The sequence below is a fragment of the Amblyomma mixtum genome, chromosome 5 (assembly GCF_055824585.1).
Source record: "Amblyomma mixtum isolate Tamu chromosome 5, ASM5582458v1, whole genome shotgun sequence".
NCBI classification, from domain to species: domain Eukaryota; kingdom Metazoa; phylum Arthropoda; class Arachnida; order Ixodida; family Ixodidae; genus Amblyomma; species Amblyomma mixtum.
This window is the reverse complement of record NC_143016.1, coordinates 65,066,991-65,090,821: the sequence shown is the minus strand read 5'-3', so window position 1 is coordinate 65,090,821 and position 23,831 is coordinate 65,066,991. Positions and strand designations below refer to the sequence as shown.

At 45.2% G+C, this 23,831-nt stretch overlaps 1 protein-coding gene across 3 annotated transcripts in view; it reads right to left on the bottom strand.

The window, feature by feature from the left end:
• The window catches only part of Tlk (Tousled-like kinase), a 116,966-nt gene extending 93,485 nt beyond the window's left edge, over positions 1–23,481 (bottom strand). Inside the window, exons 1-2 of one of the 3 annotated variants that reach the window (XM_089544854.1) lie at positions 22,986–23,481; positions 12,118–12,197 (exon numbers count right to left, since the gene is read on the bottom strand). The gene's annotated coding sequence lies outside the window, so the exon portion shown is untranslated. Of the gene's footprint in view, positions 1–12,117; positions 12,198–22,233; positions 22,639–22,985 lie in introns of those variants that run through there. The other 2 variants (XM_089544856.1, XM_089544855.1) reach the window with 2 other exon arrangements.
• Between the last annotated feature and the right edge of the window lie 350 nt (positions 23,482–23,831).

Genomic DNA, 23,831 nt, shown 5'->3' with positions numbered 1-23,831 from the left:
ACCAGCTTCAAGGCCATGCCATTTCCGCGCGCGTTACGACGACTCGTTCCGCTTTCGGATTCGCGTCAGCCGGAGCTGGGACCAAGGGTAGGACGCACACGCCGCCATTACAGTTACAGCCGCCAGTGCTGATCAAGCACCGCGCAACAACGCTCCGGTTTGTTTTGGTTAATGGTTCTGAAGGTTGCCGCCAGGTGCCGCCACTTGCCCGCAAAGCGCGGCGGAAAAGTACCGCTATCGCGCCGAGGGTGAGGAGAAGGCTGGTGCGGCGATTGCAGAGGGCGCGAAAGAAGTCACCTCGAAGCGGGCACCTTGGTTGCGTCGCGCAGGCGTGAACGCTACGTAACCGGGAGCGCGTAGAACCGCCCAACTGCAACGTGCTCCAACTGCCCTAGGGACAGGGAACTCGAAGACTAGCAAATGCGAACGCGCAAGCGCTAGCGAGTGGTCGTCACGCAAGGAAATGACAACGGTTCTTTTACCTGAGCACGGTGGGAGGGCAGCAAAATTACGTTGTGGCGAAATACAGAACTCTATGCAGGTTGCAGTCCCCAGAATAGTTGACGACGGCTTAAAAGAATTAAATGCGCGGTCACGAAAATCCGTAGACGCCACTGGCTCGAGGGTATTCTTCGAGGGGAATCCGCCGCTTCGTTCTTTAGTCGTATCCGAATGTAGTACATAAAACTGCATCAACTACAAACTAAAAATTGGAATTGAATTACGATGTTTTCGCATTACTCGCACGTAAATTCCTTTTCCCTGGCAATCTTCGAGTTTGTGCAATATAATGCACTTACGCACGAATCAAGGAAGTGGAGAGTTTAATAGAAACGGAGTTGAGTCAGATTGCCCTGCCACATTTCTACTGCCTGCCATTTCTAACAGGGTCACGTTTATTTTTATTTTTGGGGAACAGTTCTCACCACTATGTACCAGTAACAAAGGCCAGCGCAAGGCACAACCAGTATGACTTTCAATACGGTTTGGGCGACTGTATAAAAATCCTGGAACGCCGCAGTGGTGACACTGGCGTCACTGGTATTGTTGACTCCAATAGCGAGAGACGCGAACTCAATTCGGCGACCAAACATGTACCAAACATTGCGTACTAGCATTAGAAATCCCCATACATTTATGCACCAGCGGTCCACGCACGGCCGTGGGAAACGAGACCGCGAAAATGCACGCACAAGAAACGGTTCGAGATCGAACTTAAATAACATACGCATAGAGTAAGACTACATATTTTTTCCTTGTTTTCTTTGCGTGTGATCAAAACAGACCGGGAGAACTGGCACGGACATTATGGCGCCTCCAGTTGGCCGAGGCCCGACAGCACGATACAGGAGAGCAAAGAACAACAAATGAGCAAAACAAGCGAGACACCAGAGGAGCCAATCACGACGAGAGGTGCCTTTTTCCAAATACGGGCGGGAAGAGGGGGGGGGGGGGGGGGGGGGAGCATGCAAGGCGACGCCTGGCCCGGCGTGGTGCGGGGAGGGAGAGTAGGCAACATAGCCCGTGGAAGGGAAAGAAGGAGAACGGATCGAGTGGTCTCGACGAAATCCCGGCGGCTTCTCGGCGCCGCGACGGCGCTGCTGTTCTAGCCGCTTCCACAATCCGAGACCATCGCAGGCCGCCATGAGCGAGGCTAGCTACTAAAGAAGCTCCCCCCGTTTTGATCGCCGCCACCAAAGCTCAGCACGGCCGCGCCGATAGCAACGCGAAGGGTGCGAAGAGCGAAGCGCGGGGGAGGAAGAGGGCGTACAAATGCAGGGAGGAAAGGAGAGGCACGCTCACGCCTGCGTGTAAAATGCGCAGCGGATCAGTCGCGAATGGTGGAAACAACGTGTCTGTTTTGAGCTGACCGCGGCAGCCATTGTAGCAGGAAAAAGTGCGCCTTTCAAGAGCGGAGATTTCAGCGCCTGAAGGAAATTATTTCTTACTTTCTGCGGGCTGAGTGCCACCAAACAGGGGCAAATTGTGCCCAGAATGTTTAGCAGCAAATATAAAAACACTTCATCGAACGGGGCCGGCTATCGCTCACGCTTGCGAGACAATCGTACTAGACGTATATATACGAAAAAAAAAAGGAGCTTTTTTTTTTTTTGCGGCACTAGATTAAAACTCGCGAAAGATCGATGACGTCGGTAGCATTAGGGACATGACTATTGGCTGGAAGAGTATGGCGATGCGGTCTAGCCTCGAACGTAGGCAAAACAAACCGATTTGATGACGTCATAGCGGCTCCCATGCGAAAACGGCGACACCTACATTTCCCATTATATATAATCTTTAAAAGCTCCGTTTTCGGTGAAAATAGTATCTTTGGGATTAGAACTTGCGACAGTATCGAGGCCGGCCGGCTGGTTTGCACTGGGTGGCGAATACGCGGTCCGGACGCGCATGCTGCCGCTTGTTCCCGCTCGCTGCATGAGGTTTGCCGCCAAATGACAAAGGAGCGCAAGAAGCGGAAGACAGCGACGTAAAAGGAACGAGGAAGTGAAGGAGCGCCATTTCACACAGGGAGACGAAGACATGCGCCGGACAGCGCAGTCGAGAGCAAAACAAAAGCCCGTCGTCTGGAGAAACGCCAAGCAACTTCCAAAAGCCTCCTTCAGACCTAACTACAAGAGTGCCACACCATTTTCTCCCCGCACATTCTTGATGAATAAAAGCATAAAGCATCATTTAACACGTCACCGCTGTTGGGTACTAACGCCTCCAACCACTTTCCTCTTTTTTTTTTTTGAATTACCGAAGCGTCGGTAATTCAAGCGCTCAAGTGTGCAATGAAACGCAGCAGCTGTTTTTGCAGCACTGGACCATTAAGAGGTCCTGTGTGCCACCCTACATCGTATCGTACGAGGCGCTCCAGCTCTTCAACGAACCCCCACTACATTTGTATGACCAACAAAGACACGCACGCGTATTCATGTACAACTCTTGTTCACTGAGGGTATTGAAGATTTCAATGGCATTTCCTCAAACGTCTAAACATGGTTACACAACCTCAAGCGTGGCTTACGAAGTGAACTGGTACGTGTCTGTCTACTTCTACAACCACAAGGCAAGCGACAGCAGACCCAAAATTTCGTCGCGTCGGCCGTCCTCTGTCGTTGCAATACTTCAACTCGCGATAAGCCCAACATTGACGACGCCGAAGAGGTCTCCAGACGCGTGACCATTGACTCCAGTGGCGACTACAGCACTGATGCGTCCGTCTAGCGAGGCATTTGCCACTGCAGAACGGCCTACAAGCGCATACCGGGAAACCTGAAATAGCCCCTAAACCTGTTCGTTTAAGCTCATTTAATCACGAGAGGTTGCTCCGGAAGTCCAACCTAGGTCGCAACCCAACACAAGCAAACCAGGTCCCACCGATGGCAGCACCTGCCACGGTAGGAGGCAGTGGTGCATCGCTTGACCGTTACACCACTGCATCAGGAGTGGTAGGAAGACTTCCAGCTGTCTAAGAATGGAGAGAATGACCAATTCCGTATATATGTAGTACATTAACCCATTACCACTATCCGAACAACTGTCATCGACGAACACTAATTCGTATTTGGCCTAACTACGCAAATCGACAGCATTTTTTTTTTAATTTTTCGCTCTCCAAACAGCGCAAGCATTTGTAACGCCACTTCTCGCGACCACAGCATCCACCCACATGGCGCGCGCCGCAACCCTAGCTCCGATCAGCCGAGCAGTCGCGTCAGCGGCGTCGCCGAGGGAGGCAGGATAGCAGCAGCCTCGCCATCTTTGCTGTCGGCCGCTGCACCTGGCGGAGTGGCCGAAGGGCGAGGAGAAGGGGGATCACGACAGCGCCGAGGAGCAGAGGCAGTCGGAGAAAAAGGCGAGACTCGGTACGGGCAACGGAGCGGGAAGGGGGACACATACACACATACTGCACGTGTCGACTGAGCGACACACACGACGCAAGCGGCGCGCTTCGCTGCTCGGAGTCGGGCCAGGCTGCGTGTGCGGCGTGGTGCGCACGCAATCCGACGCACGCGCGCGGGGCGGGGTCAGCCCCTTGGGTCAGCCGAATGCGTCGTCGCCCAAGGGGGAACGCACGCACGCACTCAGGCGGCCCCAGCATTTCAATCGATTAGGAGACGAGAAACGAGGAGGGGTAGGAAGGACTGCAGTGCCTACACCGTGTGCCTCTCAATCAAGCGCCTCCCGTTCACATCCGTCTATACGGGTCACAGTCATCGCAGCCCAGCCTTTGAAAAATCTTGAGCCGATATTATTACGGTCCACCACCACTTTCAGCGCAGCGGAGCTAACTGTTATTGCAGGTGCTGCGCGCAAAACCGACACGCGAAGCGGTTCACCGGACGCTTTGCTATTTGCATTCCTCTGAGCCGCCAAGTAGACGCAGAACACATTGCATATGCCCTATTAAACCGGTTTGAAAAGCATCACCTCCCTATCGAAACCGGTTTGACAAGTCTAGACTTCAGAACGCGAGCAAGGAGGGGAGGACAGGACATCAGTCGCCGTCCGTGCCCTCGGCTGCTTCGTCTCCGCGGCTAATTTTGCGCACGTTGACAAAGAAATAAAAAGAGGACGGAAATCGATTCACGCCGACGCGACGCGTAAGGCATGGGGCTGTTTCTCCATCACCGTTTCTACTTTCGAAGTGAAGGAGTTCCGTCCAATCACTCTCATCGCGCCAGGGCCAACGACGACGACTAGCACGCGCACAGCGCGAATGAACATTTCGCATAATCGAAGACCTCGCCGGCCACTCAGTCGGCCAACACACACACGAGAGGCGCTGGGGCACAGCAAATGCCGGCCGCAAGAGGACCCCATGATCCCAAGGACACCTACGATTATCGCGACGCCATCGTAGACGTTCAATACACACTTACTATGTACGGCAAATGCACTGCACGCGGCTCATTACAGGTTCACAGTTTGCCGCCTTCTTCGCACGCGCTACCGCCGCTGAGACACAAACGAGCGGTCCAGTAGATCTCCGCCATGAAGCGCGAGGGTCGCGGTAAGGCCTTGTCTTTCACGGCCGAGGGCATGGCGCGCGCACGGGCTAACCGGCAATTTCGCTACTGACGCCACAACCACGAGCCCCCCTCTCCGCTCAAGGCACCAATCCTGCAACAATGGCCCACCGTGAGGGCCATCCGTACAGGGCCCTCCTCTGTCCTGCGCATGGCGCTGCATTGCAACGCACTGCACTACACAGGTCTTTCTTGCTCTATGGTACACAGGTCCCCAAAAAGGGCCTCTTTACTCGGCGTCCGCTTTACTCGGCAGTTTCCTCTGAGGTAACTGGGGAGACAGGAGACAGCCCACATGGATGAAAGCTAACCTTCAGTACAGTGCTCTCCGCCGCTCTGAGCAAGTTGTAAGCACCGATGCACTTTTTTTTTTTTCACGGATCTACACAGCTGCGCGTAAGAAGAGCCTGAACTCCTCATTGTGAGACTGGATCGAAATGGTTGAAAAAAGCAGGGTAAGGTGAAACAAACAAACAAAAAAAGGATGTCCATTTCTTGTTCTTTGCAGTCACACTCACTGCTGCCACGAATTACATCACTTAAATATGACCATGACATCCTTACACATACGTGACGCCCATAAGCCCATAGCCAGCGGATGGTAAAAATCGTGTCTAAGTGCTTAACACCCTTTCAGTAGTCCTTTGTCCTTGTTTTGCCTCCTCGCACATCAAATGCCTGCCTCCTCAGCCGATACTCACATGTCACCTGTGACTGTTGTCCTCTGCTTTCTTCCCTATGTGGTAAGGGAATTCGGCCGCATGTGATGCGACTCCTGACCTATCTCGGGTACGTACCCATGCAGCATCTTCCTGACACTACCCTGCGGAGAATCTTCATACAATTCCCAAAACGAGTGGCTAGCTTTCCGCACTTCCTTGCCCACTTTTTATACTCCATTTCATACATAAGGTGCAACGCTGTCAAAGCTAGCGATCAAAAAGTAGTTGTTGTCCAAAACTTGGCCTTGAAAGGTCTCACGTCCCTACTCTGGCAAGTGGAAACTCATGACTCACTATCTACGCCGATAATATCACTCTATGAAAATCCTATGGCTCCCTAATGTAAGTTAAGCAGACTTGTCACACTTCTCCGAAACAGTCGCCAACTACACGATATTCACCACCCTTGCGGTTCTCTCCTAAGAAAAACGAGTACAATATCAGAAGCAATGGACCTACCAAGCTAGCGAAAGATGACTGACAAATTGATCCCATGCAGGTTCGATGGTTCACCCGCACCAGGAAAATATCATATTTAGATCCCTGGATTTTGGCTTCAGGACAACGGTGAGTGGGATGTATGTCTACACAAGTACCACTACCCTTGACATGGCACACAGTAGAATTCCTTATCACATTCCGTATGTAGTCCTTACTAGCATCCAGCATGCACGGCTGGAAACTGCTTCGGCAGGATGCCAAAACTGTCATGGGGATTCGATGCTTTGCACGTGCACATAGCGTATCCATCAGGTATTCGCTTCCCTCGTTAAAACAACTTGTCGACACCCATCGCAAGGTACAGAAAACTCAACCCAAAAACTGCCTATCGGACTGTGCGTTCATGGCAGAATCAGCGTCTTGAACCAAACTATTTCCCTTATTCCATTGGGCTCACCTGAATAACATTTCTGTCATTCCCAATTCGTCGCAGCATGTCCCCACAGAGCACACAAGTCACACAGCGGCCTGGGCTTGTTCCCTTCCCGCCGATGCCCTCGAACACAATGTTTTCACTGTTTTCCTTTCCCATGGCTTCTATGCAGGCATCCCTGACAAGGACACCGCCAAACTTCTTATCATCACCGAGCCTACTTCTGCAGATCCGCACAGATAGTCAAGAAGCGGCCGTCGAGCCTTTCTCAGCAATGCCTTTCTGCGCACCACAACCTCAAATGCGGTGCACAGTATTCATACCCTACTAGATATATTTTCCTTAAATGAACTGCTTCTCGCTGCAATACTGAAGGGAATGAGTTGGCTCATGCCCGTCGAGCGTGCTACCCCTGCGCCCTGCATTACAGTGGCTGGAATCCTCATCCTCTCTGATTCACTTCGGTTTGCTCCTCTCGATGACGCCTTTACCCAAACCCCACCTCACACGTCAGCCAGATTGCCTGGCTTGCTCGCTGTGGTGCGTTCCCCAACAAACCCCATCTCCTTCCCTTCACTGTACAAGGTCTGTAAATTAAGTAATGAGACTTTTTCAATAATTCAACAAAAATCAACTCATGTCTCCTTCAAAATAGTTCCCTTAGGAAGCAATACAATGCTTGAAACTTTGTTTCCAGTCATCACAGAAGTGCCGAAACGCAGAAATGGGAATGGCTCTCAGCTGGTCAGTCGTATTTCCTCTTTCTCACCTCTTTTGGTCATGGCGAGTTTGCTGTGTGTCACTCTTCAATTTAACGTTTTGTTTCTGGATTGTGCCCGAAGATTCATGTTTCACCACCCGTAATGACATCTGTGAGAAAATCTGAATTGTTTTCAATCCGCTCCAGAAGGTCGAACCACACTTCCGTCCTCGTCTTTGCCAAGAAGTGAGTGTTTTGGGGACAATTATTGCAAAAATTTTTCTCATCTCCAATTCATCAGTCAACATTTGATGAATGGTTGTATGGTTCAAACTCAGCTCATCTGCAATCAATCTGGAGGCTAAACAACAGTCATATCACAGGAGGTCACTGATCCATTTCTTGTTTTTGTCAGTTCTTGGTGTTGATAGCCTTCCTGAATGCGACTCACCTTCAATGGATCCTTGGCCTTCTGAAAATGCTCTGAACCATATCTGAACATTCTGGTTCCTGACAAAGCAGCTCCATGTAAGCCTTTTTAAGCTTTGCAAAAGTTTCAGCTGCATTGTATACAAATCTCAAACAAAACTTGATTGCACAGCGTTACGCATAACTGCGCTTTCTCATTTTCAGAACACACACAAAAAGAACATGAATTTGCGAGAACATGAATTTGCGAGAAGTGCGCTCACAGTCCACCGGTTAAAGTGGCGAGGTTCCCGCTTTAACTGAAGATGTGTAGGTCATTTACCTCCGACCACCGGCATGAAGAACACCTCAGTGTTGCCAGATAAAACACTCCGAGAGCTGTCTCATTACTTTATGTACAGACCTCGTACCTCCACTGCAGGCATGACCGGCGTATTCGTCTGCACCGACATTAAGTACATGCCCCTATGCACCTGGCTTCAGAGCTAGGCCTCTCGTGCAACATACCCCGCCCCGAATGCTCTGGACTGGGGGTCATGTGGCTAATAGTTTTGTTTGTAGTTCTCACCGGTGCATATCATGTGACTTTCAAGGTTACAGACATATTGGCTCATGGGGAAGTGCCACAGGTTTACAGGCTTTGCGGTGCTCAGAGCGTTTGAGCACAGCAAAGAATAGAAAAATGAGTAGGTAGGCGACTGGACAAGGAGCAGGTGGAAGTAGTAATAATTAGCAACCATGACTTGAAACCTAGGGAGGACTCATGTCACTACTTAGTGGTACGGCGACTGAAATGACCACCATGACAGCAGCATGACGGCGGCATGATGCTTGTTCAGGTTGTTTAGGTTTGGTTTATGGTGGTTAACGTCCCAAAGCGACTCGAGATATGAGGGGTACCATAGTGGAGGGCTCAGGACAACTTCGACCACCTGGGGTTAATGTGCACCGACATTTCACAGTCTTTAGCATTTCGCCCTGGTCGAAATGCAACTGCCATGGCTGGGATCGGACCCATGTCTTTAGGGTCGGCAGCCAAGCACCACAACCGCTGAGCCACTGAGGCAGCTCGATTGTTCAGGTGGAATCACAGCCAAGTTCAGATGCACTAACTCAAGCTATGGTCGTTACTCTCGATTGTGCCATGCAGCTAAAGGACTGGTCTCAAGGTCAAAAGCGGACTTTCCTTCATGCGTTGTAGCATGCACTGAGGGCACAAGGGAGGTAAAGGGAGTGGCATGACTGCTGCTCTGGCCTTCGTTTAAGACATAGCTCCAGTGGTTCATAAGATGCAAAGACACTTTTGCTGGCAATGCCTGGTTCTGATCGACAGCTGAACAACAAGATGGAAACGCAAAAATCTGCGGACACGCAGCTTCATTTGAGAAACTGCCAGCTGCAACCTGTACACGTGCACCACAGTCTCGATGAAGTGATTCTTCACAAACTGATTTAGAGTACTCAAAACGAACTCAAATTAGATCCGTAATGTTTGAAGAGAGAGCTTCGCAAGGTTGCGGAGGAATGTCTGGGCATGTGGAGGAGGAGGAGGAGGAGGCACTCTTTAATGAAGACTGCAGAGATTAGCCTGATTATGTACCAGGCAGCCTATGAGCAGGTGGAACACCTGATACAAGCCCATTCGATGCGAACATAACGCTTGTGCATTGCAGAGCATTGACACTGCATTTTTCTCGAGCATGTGTGTGTGCCTCCAATGCTAACTCTTGGATGGCAAATGGAACTTAATAACAAAGATAGATGGCAAACGCCCCTCAAAGGTGGCCCTTCACCCGATGGTGTAGACTGATTGTCATGACATCGTGGTTAATCCCTCTGCACTGGCTAAAGTGATACAGCATGAAGCTGGCAGGTGGAAGGGGATTAACTGCGACGACATGAGAATCTGTCTACATCACAGGGATGAAGGGCCTCGATCCTTGGAGGGGCATTTGCTGCTTTTTTCTAGAGTTGTATCCATTGTATCCGACTACAGACCTTCCCATTGTGTACACGCAGACAAAGAAAAATCTCCTATCTGGACTACTTGGAACCAGCTCCACAATCACTAGGACCGTACTAGCATCATGTGCATGCAACAGTCCAAAGAACAATATCGTGACGCGCACAGAAGCACTTTGTCGCAAAAGCAAGTAGCACCTTCTGAGCTTCAGATGCACAGCAAATCTGTGCGCTGCTGGCAATAATTTAGGTAAGCGTTTTTCATCAGCAGTCAACATCTGCTTTTCATTCTGAGAAACATCCAAGCATTACCGCATTCATGTGCCGGGAATACGACCTCGCGGGGACGGTGCAAGCTTCGCACATGTGCTAGAGTACCCAAGTATAAGACATGAATGCATTTTTTTTTCGCGTCCTTCGAATCAGTAATAAAACAAAAAAATTAAAACAAATACTCAGAATTTTGCATAATCTTTTGCGAAATACCAATCTTTCAACGATACGGAGCTCAATGCATATCTCTTCACAAACACTTTAAGTCCAACTTGAGAACCACCGAAAGCATGCGGATGCTTGAAGAAAAATAAAGGTGGCATTTTTCGTTGAATCTGCATGGAGCACATCAAGCGACAAGCTTTCATATAGTATATACTAAATGCTAGTTACAAATATAAATAATTGCAAGCTAGCAGAATATGGCCAAAACTACAGTGTCAGCACATTTCACCTACCCTGCCTAAATAAAATGCACGAGGCTGGATTCATTTATGCTCTTTCAAGAACAGTGCGCTATACTGAATACACAAACTGTTCCAGAAACCCAAGAAAAATTTCTTAACTCAGCTAGTCATATTACCGGCTTGATTTATATTACCGATTTAAGTGACACATCAAAGTAGCGATGATACAGTGTTGGGTACCTGTACCGGAAATCAATTTCAGTTCTGCACCTTGTATTGGTATTGGAAATACTATTGTTTACTATTGTTTGCAATATCGGGCATTAGTATCGAAGATACTTTTTTGAAGTATCGTGCCTGGCCCTGACTGACACAAAGGGAGTTTTTTTTTCTAAATGAGCTAGATACAGTGCTATCTAGGCTGTTATATGATATACTTTACATGTTAATCCACCTCAACAGACGCTGAGAAAAAATACAAAAGTTTGTTATCCACAGAAACACTATGACCCTTCAAAAAAATCACAGAATGGTTACGAGCGCGTAACGCGAATGTTTGAGCGTTAGCCATGGTGTGACAGCAAATAATTTTTCATAGACTTCTTTTTTTTCCCGCAAAGTCCCAGAATAGAATGGGCTAATAAGAAGATGACAGTCGATTTGCGTAGCTAGGCCAAACATGAATTAGGGCGAACTAGCACAGGGTGGCCATTCTTTTGCATCGTTTCTCTTGGTTTCACATCCTTGGCAGGTTGCCCATAAAGCGGTGGGCAGGTTGGCATCCACCAGGACCGGAATGACAATGGCAAAGCATGTGAATGCGGCTGTAAGTACTAGTGCACTCTCACAAAATCAGAGAGCCGGAGGTGAATCTGGACTTTCCCAGGACTGCAGAGATACTCCGGAGTATCACTGCAGAAAGCACTCCGAAAGTCGGGCGTTGAGCCAGGGACCACTTGTACCCATCCCCATCCGGCGATGGATTTCAAATCAACCGCCAGCCATAGCTAAGGCAGACACACAAGCAACAAACCCCTCCCCCACTTCCCTCTCCCTCATCTTCCCTAAAAGTGGTGAGGAGATGCCCTCTCCAATTGGCCACCTGCCAACCGAGGCAGGTGGCACTGCGAATGCCGCCACTGCCGACAGCGTGAAACTGAGGAATGAGCTAACCGTCTAAAAAAGCCGTCTTCCCAAGGATTGTTTGTGCAATCCGTTAACTCCTGTATTTAATGCAAAAAAAAAAAGCCAATACTTGCTACCTTTATATCATGTAATATTTATAGGCTCAAAGCTTATGCGCTCAGATTCTTAGGTTGCACTTAAAGGCAGAGGAAAAGGAATTTCAACAAGCAAGATGCAATTACCACTGAATCAGTTGGGAAGACGCAACCAGGAAATACTCAAGGAAACTAAACTGCTGGTTGCACTTAAAGCAGATTGCAAATAAGGCACCGTAACTGTGACACAGTTTCAAATGCCGAATGAAGTTAAAGATAGCTGTACAGATGGAATCTTGCCAGTCAGCCTAACATAAATGCTCATAAACTGCATTCCTTTGCAGTGCTTCTGCCCCTGGCAGCTCATGAAGATATTCCTTAATGCCGACTGAAAAAGGCTTTCACACACTAGATTTTTTTTTCCATTTTCAAGCCATCCACCATGATGATGCCACCTGCAAAGGAAAAAACGGTAATGAAACTGCTCCACCTACCTTTTTGAAGAGATGGCTGTGCTGTGTCACGTTTGCCTGGATGGGACTCTCCTCCAATGAGGCAGCATGGTTGCCGCACCCTGACAAGGGAGATGAGAAATAACACACAGTGAAATACCACATAAACATACATCACTGGAACAAACTTATTAGTTAACCTATCATGTACACTGCAAATGTGTTTCAGCTGAATTAGTTTCCACATACTCCAACTTTTGGGTCAGTGAATATTTTTACAAGCATGACGTACAGCTTTCAAGTCAGAATGAATCATTTTGGCAGCAACTTTGTCCATGGAACTTCAGACACCATAATTATAAGCCTGCGCAAGTTGGAAAGTTTCACAGCATCATACTTTCACTTTTAAAACTGCAGGATGCCATTTCTGCTTTAGTTTTGTATGGCTACACAAGTTGGCTAGTAGCTTAAGTGGTACAGCCAAACTTATTGGCTAGCATGCTTGCCATATCTCAGTCTGAGGAGAAAGTCATGGAAGAGCCTGTTTTCTAAGAAAATGACACAACTTCAGCAAAAAGGGCATCACTGCGTCTATAGAAGTTGAAAGCCTTTACTACCCAGCGGGTATTTGCAAACGAAAAGGTGCATAAGAGCATAGACAAAGTCGGCCAGTTGACAACAGCAACAATGGTGTAAACAAGATCAGAAGAAATTACTGCACATTATCAAAAGTGCCAAGCACACGATGTATGCAATGCATGGTGTTTCCAGTATTGCTCAATCAATGAACTTGGGAACCATTTGAATGCTTGATATTTATTAGTTCATGAAAACAAGTGGGTGTACCCTCATTTCAATTCAGCGAACTTTCAATGACAAACACTTCCTTGAAGTCCCCTAGGTTCGTTCAATGTATTTTTGTTTGTTCAATGCAAGTTTCTTTACTGTTGACGGACTGTCACCATATACGTAAATATAACTACTGCCAGGAAATGCCACTACCTGCCATGAGTCCATGATTTTATATCTCTAGCCATGACAAGAGATCTTTAATAGGTTTTTTAACAATCTTTTAATGTGAAAGCATCAGATGCCTCGACACAAAAACCCAGCATCGCCCAAAGAGTGGCGGCGCTACAAAACTCGCGAATCGCAATTGGTTGAAATGGTGCGATGTCATCAAAGGAAGCAGGAAAATACAAAATGTTAACTAGTAATAGTCAGGACTAGTACTTACAGCTGCACCAACTACAAAGGAATAGAAATTGAAATAAAAAATTGAAATAAAAATTGGAATGGAATAAGAACAGAATTAGAATGGAATTGGATTATAATTGGAATGCAAGTGCAATGCTTTTGTACTGCTCGTATATAAGTTCCCGTGGTAATATTACAGACCGTAACTACACAGAAAACTAACTTTTGTGCCATGAACACAGGCCAATTATTTATACTTCGCAAGCATGCGCCCTCCAGAACATAGCAATTTTCACTCACAAAAAAAAAAAAAAAATGTCGCCAAAAGAGGAGATGCAAAAGCAAGGAAAGTGAGATCAAAAATGCAGCTCATGAATCAAACACAACTCTTGTAAAGTGGTAACGCACTGAGACCTCAATGCCAGGCAATGAAAGCTAGCCTTTCTCATTTTTGTATTCTATCAAAACACACCAAAGAACAGCGAAAAAAAACAAACTTCACAGTACTGACACAGGGTCAGGGCTGTCATGCAACGAGAAGAGAGAACAGTGACGGAACCCGCTGCCATCCGGTTGAAAGACTGAAAGCAAAGCCGACAGCTATCGTGCACCCCCATGTACTTAGCAGTGCGGGCCCCATAATCTGAACTGTCTTGTCACACCACAGATGGCACTTAAGTGCATGTGCTACTGGAAAACAGTGACTGATCGCCATTCCGCATGTATTTCTCTCTTCACAGATCAGCAGATCACATGAGCAGTGGATGTTTTGTTTTTTTTTTCTTCTCCCGCTCCTGCTTACAGCCTCACCTAGAGGCTTGCAGTACTGTGTAAATAAAAAAAAAAGTGTCAGCTCACTCTTAGTTCCAACCAACAATATGCTACTTTGTTGAATTAGAAACACAGCAATCCCTATGAGAACTAAGCTGTTAAAATCACAATTCGAAATTAATTTTTCAAAACAAATATACACAATTTTTATAAAACAGTATCTTATAAGCTTTGCAAAAGAATAAAAAAGACATCTTATTTATTTATTTTCATGAAGAAGGCAGTCAACTCAAGTCCTACTGCAGCTTTCCATGATTTCTTGCTCTCTTATGTAATATGGTTGTATAGTGGGATACAACAAGTCTGCAGTGAAGCTCCGCCAACATTCAGACTCCGTGCATGGAATTTCTCCACTATGAAAAAGTAGTCTGCTGCTTAGAAGTTTCTTGTTACCTAAAGAAGAAGCTCACCACAAGAAAAAAATTATGAGCTGTAGAATTCTGCAACGCGAATTATCTGACATAGTCAAACATTCAAAAGTTGATTTCATTTACTGTTGCGATTGGCCAGCGGAGTAATAGAGGACGCCGCAGACATGCCCAGTGTTAGCAACTGCTATTTTTTTTTAAAGTTGTATCCTACTAGACATATCTTACAGCAATCCTTTAGCTGAAGTCCACAAATGAACGTATACTACAGCTTCAAACTGTATGCTAGTATATAACCTTTAAAAGCTCAAATTATCAAGCGATAAAAAAAAACAATCTTCCTCCACATTACGCTAGCTGATTCAAATAATTGTAAACATTGCTAAAATTTGAGAAATTGGTATGTTGCAAATTCAAAACATTTGGCATTTGGTCCATTCGATGCAGCTAGTCTGAGTTGCCTGAAAGGTCTCAAACCAACTGAACGCACCAGGGACAGAGAGAATACTTCATCCAAAAAATGTCCTTGAATGCCCTAACATGCTATGTTTGAATTCTAATGCACTAAATCACAGAACACAAAGAAAGGCATATTAAATCTGAGATACAGGCCAGCAAAAATAATAATAGTAATCAAATAATAATAATAATAATAATAATAACAATAATTTAATCACTGCTTGCTTGTCGTACCTTTCCATAACATATTTTTGATGGTTCTATGAACTACAAACACATATAATACAGAATAAACTCTTTTGCTGCAGACAACTGGACCTCGAGAAAAACACGGAGAAAACTATGCAAACAAGATACACAGGCATTGAGCATTTAAATATGATACGGAAACTTTCCATAACAGGCACCTCACTAAAACAATTTAAGATTACTCTCCAGGGCAAGCTCACAGCAAACCAGTTTGGGTGGCACACAACATGGTGTAAACAAAACGTCTTGAAATTTGAGCATTGCAATGAACATAATAACTAAAAAGCTGCTTGGGTCCCATTAAAAGGATACTACGAATAAACTGAAGTTGGCCTGCACTGATAAGATGACTGCATCCTAAGGAAAAAACACAACTTTCACTGAAACTGGAGTATGTATAAGAAGAAAACGCCAGAAAATGAAATATAGGTGTGGACATCATTAAACAGCCAGAGACACTTTTTCCGAACCTAACCTTTCAGACGCCATTTTTTTTTCTATCGAAAACAAATATAAATTAGCCTAAACAGTATACTCATACCTCTAGAAAGGTTTGTTAGCTTTCCAGTGCAAAATACCAGCAGTTGATATTTTAGAGGGATGTGCGAAAATTCGTATGAAGTGTCAAAACTGACGGACAAAGCAACATCGAAATACCAGGACTTGTCAGGTAAACAGGTGATATATTGTACAATGAACCTGTGCTTTGAAGATGCAGATTACACTTGAAATCGCAAAAAAAAACAAAAAACAGTAAGATGCTGTTACTGGCGGCAAAATCTGTGTGCACAAAAATGGAGGACGACGTGCAACTCCGCTCCATTTCGCAAAATATTATTTACTACATTAGCTATATAGTATAAGAAACCATCTTATTTGCTAACATCATCATATTGTCAAAGAACCTCCGGCGGTCGAAATTATCCGGAGCCCTCCACTATGGCATCCCTCATAGCCTGGGCTGCTTTGGGACATTAAACCCCATAAAATATAACCAATGCTAATTTTGCCTGAAACAAAGAAATCACTTCTAGGTGGAGCACACTCAGAGAAAGCTGCAAGTCTTCTTTGTGAAAAATGTCAGAAAAATCTTACATTTTTCACAACATGCCATCCTAAACCATAAACTGAGACAAACCAGACTGCCACGCATCAAGTTAGCTTTGTTAAACAATTTGGTGATGTCAACTGTGACGTAAATGTCCAATCAGTTCAGTAATCTCTTGCGTTCCTCAAAACAAAGGGAAATACTCTGAGAGTTCCGCCATCCACTATACAGCTGAATCGCAAAGTTGCTTAGAAAATTTAAGTGCTTCTGCATCAACGCTGTACAAAGGTACAATAAACTGGGAGATCCAGAGTGATTAAACAGCATAAAGGGCCACAAATTCAGAGGCGCAGATCTTTATGTTGATTATAACAGACTTCCATTCTCACAACAGGTCAAAGGTCCCTTGCAGTTGTCTCCAACTATTCCTGTCCCATATTATTCTAATCCATACCTTGTTTCTGCCACAATATTTTCGTCTAGTTCCTCAGCCCATTGCAATGCATTTCAGTGCTTCTCATTTTGTCCTGATGTACTGCAGATCAGATGCACACAGCAAGCCTGGTTCTTTTTGTTATTATGAGCTAAGAGCCATAATAACATCTCTTTGAGAAGTTTGTTCTGACCAATGAAAATGCTATTCTCAACGCTGACTTAGCTACTATCTTTCCTTCTATGGCTTTCTGAGTAATAATGCTAAACTTCTTCCTGCGATAGCAAGAGCTGCTTAGGGGCAACTGTCCAGAATAAGCAACGTCAATCCTTCACACATAAACTGAAAGTTTTAAAGGAACACCGAGGGCAAACTAAAGTTGGCCTGCATTGATACACAACGGCATTTCAACAATGAAGAGACCACGCTCACCTAAAACTGAGCTTTTAAAGCTAGAAAAGACCAAAAATTAAAATACAGGCGTCACTGTCACCGGCCGATTTCGCGAGTAAACTGAGTGCATCAACACCAAATTACTCGCACATTCCCAGAGGCTGCACTACACCATCATTCACTTCGAAATGGAGGCAACCGTCCTTCCTGGTGTATGTTTTACAAAATTGGATCAAGCAGCACGAAAATTCTTTAATTCAGTTTTCTTAGCCATAAATCCACAGAGCCAGAGAATCAATTTTTACTGAGAACAATCATTCGAAGGAGCTGTCCTCAATGTTCCTTTAAAGACGCTGTCCAGAGCGTTCTCGAGAGCATCCCACCTTACTATGTTATTTCGATAGGTGTTAGAGTGAGCACTTTTGTTAGCGGTGCAACACAGCCCCCGGTGTCACTTTTTCACTTTGAGGGATACCGAAGAACTTGGAAGTCCTCTTCCTTTTCATGTGCGCTTATTGCAATTTTTCCTTATCATTTTTTTTTCATACAAAGACTGCTAGTCATCAGCGTGAAATTCCCATACCATCAAACGTACATCATGACGTGCCCACTTTGCATTGTTTCCTTTTTTGCCGCCTGGTCCTGCTCAGACTACTAGCTCAAACACTCATCTTGAATCTCCACGCAGCACTTCCCAACATATCTTAACAGTGGCAAGCATCAAACCTTCTGTGCACGCTATGCACATACCTACATTTCCACCAAACAAAAACAGTCATTGGTGGCTTCACAACTTCGCTGAATGCTGCTTGCTTTGCAACCACGCTGATCATCAGGGTTCTAAAATGCATCAAATTCTACCCCGACACCTAAGCTGAACAGCACACAAAATGTTATTCTAATGTACATTACAAAACATAACTGTTATTTGGAACAAATACACACAGCTTAAATGACCTCCTTAACAGAAATATGCTGTCCACACTCACAAAGCTCACCGCAGGTTATCTTACACACACAAAAAAAAGTGTAAATCTCTGACCTAAAGAATTTTTCACAATAAAGACAAGTTCATTTCAAAAAGTTTATACTTTTACTATATACACACATATACAGGGCTGTCCAATATGAAAGAGAGAAACCAGTTTGCACAAAAAGATGCATTTTTTGGCTGTTTCCCTACTAAAGCTGAAAACGACTTTCAAGGAAAACTAGTGAGAAAACAAGAAAAACAGTGCATGCCACATATGATTATCGAGTAATTATTAACTAAATGCCCAAACTTTGTTTTTTTACATTGAAGGACCATGCACGTATGTGCACACACACACACAACGCACACACAAAAACATGATGGCAACTGCCACTGGTATACCCATACATAAATGGTGGAACTTTCCTATCTTCTTTACTCAGTGCAAAAAAGCAGAATGTCTAAATGTGCTTCGTATTATCCTGGCCACAACTGTACATGTGCAAACAAACAAACGTTATAAAGTCTGTAAAAATTATCAAGCCCACTAGGAGGTTCACTGTTGAGCCAGGTAGAGGAAATCTTGTAGCACACCTGAAATTTCAGAGCTCTACATTGTTGCTGCAAATGACCTGCTACATGGCTTGACAGTGAACCTATTTATTGAACCTATTTTTATCTACTTTCGTGTTATTTTTGTCTGCTACTGTCCCTCCTTATGTAATGCCCCACCCAGGGCCTTTAAGGGTATAATAAATGATGAAATGATGAACCCTTCTATGCTAGACACTTTTGAAAAAGGTTTCACATTACTTGGTAGAGTACCTAGTCCTGGAAACTATTTCATTACAAACATAAGAAATATGTGGCAACTAAACATAATAGTTGCGACTGCATCTAAAAAGCACAGGACCAATAAGAATATGACGATTCTTAATAAATTATGACAATTCAAACAAGTGCAGCACCTTACGATGAGAAACACAAAATGCAGAGGTGCACATAAAATTACCGTTTTGTAAAAGGAAGTTTTCACTTAACTTCACACAACTTTAATTTCCTGACAAAGAAAACATCAAAGTACACCGAAAAGAACGCATAATACTTCTTTTAGTATGCGAATTTAAGATGCATAATATAAGGTGATATATACGGTATAAAAAATATAAAGTACATATTTCAGCCAAAAGGACAATGGTGTTGAAGGTTAGTCCATAAGTGTGCAGCAAAAAAGTATTAGTTACATAATTTGATGTAAAAATCTAATTCACCCAATAGCCACATGAATGAAACAAGAAAAGATGAGAAACCAAAAAATGTTACGACGGAGATGTGAGACAATTACTGCGCCATTGCCTTTCTTCAAAAACCAATTCTTTCTGCGTTTCGATGATTGGTTATTTGGAAATTGGAATTCGGTTATTGAATTTTCAAAGATGCTCCCATGGAAAAAGGCACCCACCATACTGATTTCTTTTCCCACGTGTAACCCAAGTTAATGCAATAAACCTTAAAATAGAAATTTTCATAATGAATGTGCAATTTTTTTTATGTTCCTCTTCAAGGCTGACATGCTAATAAGCTTGAACTTGGTATGATTCACGAGTGTTACACTCTAGAGAAAAAAAATTTCCTTATATTGTCTGTGCAAATAAACCTCCCCTTCCATATACCATACTGTCGCGTAGAGAACAATTTGTTGTTGCAAGCAGATAGGAAATAGCTGGACCTTGTTCTCAACAGATAATAGACAGCTCCGCTGAAGCCACATCTGCAGCAGACTGTCCCTTTCCTCCACCCATTTCAGCCAAGCACTAAGTCATAAAGGCAGACTTGATTAGCAATCAGCCTTTTTTGGAAGCTGCTGTTTCACCATTGTGCTGTTAAAGAACTGATGAGTTCATTGCCGGAATTTATTATAGGTCCATACAAGTAACCTATGTGGCAGAGCAATAAACCAGCCTGGCCAATGCCCTGCTTTTGTCTTCCACACTGCATTTAAGATAAAGTACTCAGCATTTGTGCTGCGGAAAAGAGAGCGCAAAGAACACTGGTCTAAGTCTGGTTTCTCAAGTGAGCTTGGCAAACGCAAGCTACAGCACACTCCTTCAAGAATGCCGATTCAAATTTATGCAGAAATCCAGAGGACAACCTTTCACTGAACATTGTTATAAAGTCACATACCATCTGAAATGTGTTGCATATACTGCACAGAATCTCTCTACATACAAATCTTTAGAGTAAGAGCCCAACAGCATGGTGAGAAAATACTTCCAACGATGAGGAAGCACTTATGTTTGGTGTTCACCTATGTGCAACCATGGCTTGCATTGCAAAGAGAGCCTATGCTGGCTTGCAAAGAGAGCCTATGCTGGGACAGAAAATGCAGTTGCTACTGCACAAGCCTAGGAGAAAATTCTTCTGCAACTAAAAAATTTGAGAAGCAAATAGAGGTTTCTGATTATGTTACACGGCCAGGTTCATGCAGGTATTAAATGCAATCATTCTTCTGTTTCTTCCACATATGCACAGGAATTTCCTGTAATACGCTAATATCTGCAAATACCACTGCAAAAGTAAGCAAGCACAGAAGGGGGAGAAATTAAACCCATACAGAAACAAACTACACCTAATGGTCAGAATTTCTATGTGACAACATGAATGCCGTAAAAAAAAAAACGCTTCTCGCACATGTGAAACAAAAATTCAAATCGCTTGCTTCCAAATGCAAGTAGGACATTTGCATTCTGCACTGAAAAAATCTGGCACCCCCATCTTAGGTGTATGTCCTCATGGGAATCTGTGAAATAAATGCACAGGTGGTAAGTGCACTTCTAGTAATCTCACATATAGAAATAGTAATCACACGTATCTGGCACCTTGCTTTGCTAGACTGCAAATTAACCACGAGCTAAGTAATTCGATATATCGATGCCTAACCTGGGAAAGGTAAACAATTACTACTTCCTCCTGGTTGCAGCAGTCAGATTACTACTTCAGAGAGCCCACAAACAAAAAATGTACTGACCAGAGTGCCAATGCCACATGCATTCACTGTATGGGTATACGAAAGTCTCAATAAGAGAGTGACTTAAGAGCAGTTTCACTATGTAAGAGTTGCACCAGTGCAAGTATATAGCAGCACGGAAATCATTTACCACACGATGCAGTATCAAAGAGGAACATTGTTGTGCGGAGGAAACACTGTGCATTGTGCCACAAATTTGCATTACTGCATGCTACTGTAGCATGGCTTAAAGAATAGATAAGATGCGAACTTCGGTTTTGCAACGGGTACTTGCGTTACTGTCAGATTTAAAATAAGGCTCTAACAAGATGTGTGCAGCTTGTTGCCATGCCGAGCAGTTAAAATGTGACCTGCTTAAAAATGAGCGGAAACAGACAGCTGAAGAAGGAAATGCTAGCCCAGCGACGAGTAAAAATGCTGCTGACCGTTACCGAGGTCAGCCAGCCCCGATTTCTCTCCCCAAGAAGCACGGTCGGTGTGCGCAAACGGTCAGGCGACAATCACCGCAGCGCAAGGCAGGGAAAACCAATTTTTCGTACAACCACAGGTGTTCAAATGGGTGACTGTGAGCACACAATGGGTAGGACACTAGTCGGAAGGTCAATCGAAACAGCTGGTTATCTGCCTACGATCGCAAGGTGCAAACACTTGGGCAAAGAAGTTACCTTAAAAAGCCACCGCATGGATCGGTGAAAAGAAATTGCTCAGAGGGCCGAGTTTCATGAGGCAAAAAAAACTCCGTGCGCATCATCAGCCCCAGCCTCGATTCTACGCTAAAATCGCACATCATTTTGAGCCCCCAACAAAACGCAACTTGCTGGAAAAATCTGCCCGCGTGCAATCCGACTGCAATTGGCGACCCTTTACAGAAAAACATTTCAGTGAAATAACACAACGTCCAAGGCAGAGCAACAACGCTACATGGCTACAGCCGTTCTATAGTGAAGTGAAACGAACCTGCGGAAGGCCCGAATCCATTTGATTTCCTTTTCCAGTCCTTCAACTATCGCCGCGACCTCGGATTGATTCGCGGCGGCGATCAAGAAGCTTATTTACGATACGTCTTGCGGGCATAGGTTACGCCTGCTACGCACACGTCGCACTTTGAGTAGGGCGGTTTCGTGCCCGCCACACAAGCCTCTAAGAGCCCGATATACAAATAAGAAAGGCCGAAAATACCGACAACGGTGACTCGTCCCCGAAAGGAATCTTCTCGCTGCACTCAACCTTCGCGAACTGTAATTTTGTTCCCTTTAGCAGCCGAACGATCGGGAGTGTCCCGCACCACAACGAGCTCAGTGAGAAGCTACTCGTGGCCTCTTCTGCCCCTGTTCTCGCTCCGCCTCGCACAATCGGCGTAACAAGAGTTAAAACGTAGACGGGAAATGTCCGACGCCACCGCATACACGCACACACAAGCGACAGGCCGCTACGATTTTCGGACACACTGCCTAGCGCTCTGAAGTTCACATCCGAGATCGTTGATTGCCTGAGCGGGGGCCAAGTGTCGTCGGCGCTAACTCGTTCCAGAAGTCAAGTTCGAAAAAAATGTCGCGAGCACCCGTCACGGTGACTCGAGATTCCGGCACACAGTGCGGTGGACCCCCTCCCTCTCTGCTAATGCGACTGGTAGCAGTACGCGCCCTGCGCCCGCGCTGCCCACTTTACTGGGCTCGATCTTGGTGCGAGGTTCAATGAGCACTTTCGTGACCGGTCTGCACGGCTAATAAACGCTCCAAACAGCGTAAAATCGCTGTTCCCTAGGCCTAATGGCGATGTTACAAAGCAGAACACGGTTGCTTTAGGTGTTTAAAAGTGCGATCACTATTCTGCCCCTCACGGTATCGACAATTTAGTTTTTCCAAGAGTCAGAACCAAAATGAAAAGAAAGCCAAGGCCACCAGTCGTGAGGTACGTGACGAGCTGCTTACCTGCAAGTACGACCGGCAATTGTGCTTTCGTGGTGTCCCAAAAACAAGGCAATTTTGTTTGACGGTAAGCTTGAGGGGCTCAAGATGGCGATAGGCAGATCACTCACATTAGCCAAGAAAACACTGCATTGCTGCGCCGGCACCTGTCAGGCAGCACATTCTCAATGAAGACATTCTCAGCGCAGCACTTAGAAACTGTGATCCAGTCATAAAGACAGCAGGGAGTCTCTCACATGGCAAAAGCCGAAGCATTCGTAACTATTAAGCCTACGCTCAGGAACAACTTTGTGTACACTTGGTGACGTCACGTGTCGTCTGTCACAAACCATTAATGAGTTTATCGGAAGCGCCTAGAAAGTACAGAGTGATAAAGGGTGGTTTGTAATATTGTGAAGCGTTTGTAAGCCCTTCCATGACCCGTAAGCAAACGTACGGTGTCGTTTAACCATCTACTGAATCGAATGCAAGCTCGGATTTCTTCCGCGTAATAAAACGTCCGTTGCCCAGGCTGTTGTGCACGTGCGCTAACAAAGTTGCGTTTTTTCAAGTGGATTACGAGTGACCGTATTCCTGCATGGAACGCGAACCTGAGCATGCGGTTCCTACGATAAGCGCCATTCACGATGTTCAAGTGATATTCATTGCCAGGTTCCTCGTATGTTTACAATGAAAAAAAAAAAATCAATTAAGCAAAAGTAAACTGGATTTTATGGTACCCTTGAGATCAGGTTACGCCTGTTAACAAAAGCTTTAGTGTACTTTACACAAGGTCATAATGAAAAAATCATATCCAAATCAATTGTTTGTGTCATTTATTAATTGCACAAGGCAACTTTTGGAACTCCA